Genomic DNA, 6,105 nt, shown 5'->3' with positions numbered 1-6,105 from the left:
AGCAAACATGGGGGTACACGCTGATTGAGATCGATACTGAGAGCGTCAGAGAAGCCTGTCTTCCCTCTTACCTCTCTAGCATTAGATAACATTGTGAATTTCTTACTTTGAAACCCCTCTTTTCATGTTTTATTCACATGCACTACGCACATATAGAATCTGAAATGACCCGCAGCTCCTCTTCTCTCTTTGCCTGAATGTCCTATTCTTCCATACCCATATTCTGATTTATTATAGAACTTAAATCTTTAAATATCAAAGCTGGCCTCCTTGGCACGTGTGCACCACATTATATTATCTATCTGTCTGTCTGTCTATCTGTCTGTCTAAAGCAATCAGCATGTCTGACTTTGAATCCCAAGAATGCTGTTGCTGTTTTGGTGTGTTTGAGGGCACAATGATGGGTTTGTTGTGTGATGGACTGTTCAGACAGTTTCTGTGTCCAGCTCTGAGTCAGTTTTGAAAGGCAGAGCCTCGCAGCACTGAAGTCTGCACAGGGGAGCCCTCCACCTATCTGACATGAACACAACAAAACAAGACACCTGGCAACCCAGCGGCTCCTCCCAACCCACACCGCTGCCAATACAACTCACACGATTGGCATTTGAAAGTAGAAAACTCCTGCTTGGCTCCTCAGTGCTGTTCAGAAAGTGTGTCTGAATCCTAAATGTGCAGCAATAACTGCAATAACCAGTAACTTTTATCTGGGTTAGTTTTGTCATTATGAGATGATTTGGGTTGAGTTGTAGTTTTTAAAGTGACACTATGCTTTACTCATTATGTCAGAAGGTTACTGAAGCAATTGCCATCTTGCTGTTTCACTTTATGGGACAGAGCAACAGAAAAGAGAGAGAGTGTGTGTGTGAATGAGAGTGAGATAGAGAGAAGGAAAATTATGTGTGAGAGGAAGAGAGAGCAAGTATGCATTGAAGTGGCTAATGGGGGAAGAGTTACTGGGGGTGAGAGAGAGAGCAAGAGACAGACAGAGAGAGAGAGCGAGAGAGAGAGACAGAGTGAGAGAGAGAGAGAGAGAGAGAGAGAGAGAGAAGGAGGGTGGTAGGAGCGGTAGGATTTATCCTGCATGCATGCTACAGTGCACTTCACTTCTACCCAGGAGAGTGAGCACACCATGACTGACTAGCTGACGAACAAACAGAGAGAGAGTGAACACTCTCTTTTACCTCCAACTGAGTGAGTATGCAAGTGCAACTTTCCACTCTTTTATTTCAGCAGAACCGAGTTTAATGCATCTTTACTGAAATACCTGATGTTTCATAGGTTAGTGAACTTTGCATTGTCACTTTACAGCTGTTACATTTCGATAATTTCAGTTTATAAAATATTCATTGTGATCAATTTTAAATGGACCCTAGCAAAGAAAAGCACAGTGAAAAGCAGCAAGAGCTGGAGGACAATGCAGTCACTTTCAAAATGAAAAACAACTTCATACATAAGTGTGGATAAAGGATTATCATGCTTCAAGGACGGTATATTTTTTTGATTGTTTTCAGTGTAGATTTGGTTAATATGTTTTTCTGGTAATCTAACAGGTCAGAGTAGGGTGAAGTGATAATCGTTTCATATGAAACATCTCTAAGGTGGATTCTGTGGAGTATTTGGAGATCAGTATGTGTTTGTTTCAGTGAGCAGTGTGTGTTCATGGAGATCAGCATGTTTAAGGCAGCTGCAGGATCACTCTTTAGCACTCACGGCTTCTCTTGTCTCGTGTGCCGAGTGCATTTGGAAGAGCCGGACATCCTGCATGGGATCAATTAAATACTGCATGAGACAGCACTAAAAGCCTCAGTGGAGTGCTTTCTGCAAGTGTGTGTGTGTGTGTGTGTGTGTGTGTGTATGTGTGCGTATGTGTGTGTGTATTGGAGGATCAGGGCAGAGTGCCTTGATTAAATTTGATGAACCACCAGAGTTTCGAAGGGGGGAAACTTGAGTTTTCCTTTTCTCAGAATTAGAGTCAGTTTTATTGGACCAGTGAGAAAGACTTAAGAGGAATGTGACTTGGTATCTGCTGACATTACACTTCAGCACAAGAAATAACGACAGTATATTGCAGGACAACAGTAGGACAACATGACAGGGGCTAAACTTGTAACCATTATTATTTTCCTTGCAATACTATAAGGAGCAATAATATAAGGAACTTTTATTGCACTTCCTGATTTTATAAAAAACATTTTTAATACACAGATAACAACCTTTTCTTTTATATTTATTATAGTATAATTATAAGCCTATACTCTTTTAAACGTAGAATCAGAAACAGACCACTTCTAAGTCGATTAATTGAGTGAATTGTTTAAATGCTAAATGTATATAATATTGGCTCTAACTAAATATATACATACACACACATGTACATCACAGCATGATCCACAGCACAGTTCTTGATTCTGATTGGTCAGTAGGTGTGTATATTAAAATATAAGTTGTTGTTTCTATAGTAAGAATTTAAACATGTTTTTCTCTTAATTCACTTCAAGAGAGAGAAAAAGAAAGGCTGATGGAAGGACTGTTTATAGCGGCTATAACGTAAAGGATAACAGAACCTAACTTGTCTCGCAAATAATCCACAACATTAAAATTAACTATAAATGGTTAAAATGCATTGTATCATTTATTAATAGATTAAACATTTGCTGTGGTGTAAGAGGAATAAAACACTTCATGACATGCTGTTATAGGAACATAATTGTCTTCGGAGTGATATCTCAACTCTGAATATACTGGTATATTATCATAGGATAATTATAGATGTACATTCTATAGCCTTTAAAATGTACACTTATCTGGACTGTAACATTGCTAGACATGTCATTTATATAATGTGTAGAGAGTCTAGTTTTAAATTTGGATGATTCATATCATTTATTTTTGCTTGTCATGTAATGTCTCATTGTAATATGCGATAGTCATCCTATTTATATCATTATATACAAATTACTGGTGAAGAGCTCTTGGTGGAACTTAATATCTATGGTACAATGACACAACTATTTGAAGTAACACAAGAGAGCTTATTTTAGAATGAAAAAGGTAACAGTAGCTGCATATGGAAGACAATCCATGAGGCAACTTTAGAGGAAAGGAGAGGAAGTGCCCCCCCAGGACAGGAAGAGCTATCAGTGTCCATATTGCTGCTATTGATTGACTATGATCTGCTCTTTTTGTCTTACCAAAGGATCTGCGAACTAACTGAACTCTCTCTGCAACTGAGACGGAAGGTTGTTGAAGTTCACATTGTTCTGCTGGATTGACTTTCGGCACCTCAGAAAAATGTCTCCAGGCTGATAATCAATTATTCAATATACCACAATATTCAACTCCCACAATATTGGTAAAATATCATCACAAGCTCTGCATTTTTTATTTTTTTTTGTCAGGAGGATGCTTAGGTAGGAAGTATATTTTGGTACCGGGTTATATCTGGAAACATAAAAGGTTCTTTAGTTTGTCTCTTGAGAGAATCCCTTAAAAGTTCTATGTCGAACCCTATAATAGTGTTTTCCTATCAAACAGGGTTCCAAGTAGAACCCCATTATGAATATAAGAACACTTAACTGTCCAAAGAGCCCTTAAGAAACCATTTTTTTCCCCAGCAGCTGTTCTAAGGCTAACTGGACAGTTTTGAATGCAGTATCACATTCGTAGTTCTCAGGAGAAGACCTTTTCTACAGTACAGTGCAGAAGTCTTAGTCACATGCAAAGAAATGCTGTAGAGCAAAAAACAATGAAATCAAATGTTTCTACATAAAAAAAAAGTATAAAGAGCAGTAAATGGTAATAAATGAAACAAAGTCAATATTTGGTGTGATGACCATTTGCTTTAAAAAAATAAATATATAGTCTCAGGTACAATTTGTGCAGTTTTATAAGGAAATTAGCTGGTAAATTTTACCGAGCATCTCGCAGAACCAGCCACAGTTCTCCTGGAGACTTTGAGTGTCGCACTTGCTTTTTTTTTTTGCAGCAAAACCCAGCAGCCTTCATTATGTGTTTTGTCTGAAAAGTGGTCTCTTATGTAATATGCTGCTTTCTTTACTGACCTACAAACATTTTTCTGTAACATTTCATTTTGTGCTGGAAAACTAATGTTTGGAAATCTAAAATGTTTTTGTACTGAATCAATAATGTAGAAGTCATAAAATAAAAATCTACAGCAAAGTTTGTACTAAAAAAATAGGGTGCCTAAGACTTTTACACAGTACTGTATGAAGGCATTAATGTTTGAAAAACATGTTGAACAGAACTGCTGTCACTGAATCCCAAATGGGAGGTGGACAGGGTTGTTGAAGCAAGACAAAGTAGCAATGAGAGTTATTTAAAGGGAGTAGTGAGATTGCACACTGGTGAGTTCCATTAGTAATTCAGGTGACTGAATGGGGTTAGGAGCCCCTCTTCCCCGGCAGTTACTTTGGGGATATTATCTAGTGGACCAGGAATGACGGGGAAACAAGGAAGCCTGGGGATCTGCAGTGAAGTGAGGTTTCTAACGATTCATTGCTGGAAATTTTCATACCCTAGGAATCTTTGTAGGTTCTTGATGATGGGGATGGGGCCACTCTGCCACTGCTTGGACCTTGGCTTTGCACGTGACAGCAACCTCTTGACTTATGATGTAACCCAGGAACATGTCTTGACATGTGGAACTCACATTTTTGTCCTTTGACAAAGAGATGAGTCTGTCCAGCACACTTTTTACATGGTGGATGTGCTGGGTTAGGGAGTAAATTAAAATGTAATCTATGTAGGTAATCATGAGTACGTTTTTAATAAAAACGTGGAAAGAAGTGGGGACATAGGCCAATCCATACAGCATTACTAATTATTCACAGAGACCTGAGGCCGTACTGAATCTTCCATTTATCACCCTTTCTAATTCAAACAAGTTTGTAAGATAGAGCTTGGTGAAGTCCTCAAAGCTTCAGAAATATAATATTCAATGGCCTTCCCTGGCCTTGCATCTAACCACTAAATGCAGTGAGTGTGGTGACTGAGAGCAGGTTGATGGGACAGTCACAGGATCTGAGTTTAGATAAGGTCAATGCTCTGGATTTACTAAACACCTCCTTAAATTCAGCATATCACTCAGGGATCATAATTTCTGTGGTGGTTTCTCAGCTCTCTACAGTTCTGGAGACTATGGTAAATGCGGGATGAGACAGACAGTTCTCATGGGGTTATTAGGGGATTCTGCGACCAGAACAGACATCCTCTCCATATGGATGGCACTTTTGTGGATTTAGATCTCAACAGTTTGATGGGTTATAACCCCCTTAACCCACTTATTTTCCAACCAATGCTTGGACATGAATGGGTCCTTTAGTGGATACACAGGAATCCTGAAATGATGAACTGTGTTGTCATCTATCAGGTTTCCAGCTGTATAGCACCCATGTAGCAGACAAGGCAGAGGGCTAGGCAATACTCAGAAATATGAGGCAGGCAAATGATAAGGCATCTGGCAAACAGGCATAAACTAGAGAAGACTAACTCTGTAAATATGAAGCAGGTTAAACAAGACAGGCAGATAAAGGCTTGGAATTTGACAGACAAACACAATGCTGGAGCAACACTTCACAGAGTATCAATTCGAGTCTGGGTTATTTAAAGGGAGTAGTGTGATTGCAAACAGGCGAGGTTCATTAGTAATCAGGTGACAGGGATAGGAGCATATGATGAAGTTGCAGGACTTAGTTGAGATTTCGGGACTTGCAGAAAGTCCTGAAGTCGGCCATTGCAATAGTAAATATTATGTAGTATGTGCATTAACGGGTATGGCGTATACCTTTTAAGCTCCTTTGATTTTTGAGCTGAAAATAGGTATGTTAGGAGGATAGAAACAAGTTTATGATGTTATGAAGAATCTCCTACATATCTCTGCTGAAATATGACTCCATTTTGCATTGGGATGCATTATGAATTACTAAATATATATATATATATATATATATATATATATATATATACACACACACACACACACACACACACACATAAGCGTGTGTGTGTGTGTGTTCATTCGGCCTTCACTCCAGCCTCTTTCTTTCTTTTCCACTTTCTCTCCCTTTGCCTCTGAGTGAATTCAGT

The sequence above is a fragment of the Pangasianodon hypophthalmus genome, chromosome 16, assembly GCF_027358585.1.
Source record: "Pangasianodon hypophthalmus isolate fPanHyp1 chromosome 16, fPanHyp1.pri, whole genome shotgun sequence".
NCBI lineage: Eukaryota > Metazoa > Chordata > Actinopteri > Siluriformes > Pangasiidae > Pangasianodon > Pangasianodon hypophthalmus.
Note: the sequence above shows the minus strand (reverse complement) of the source record.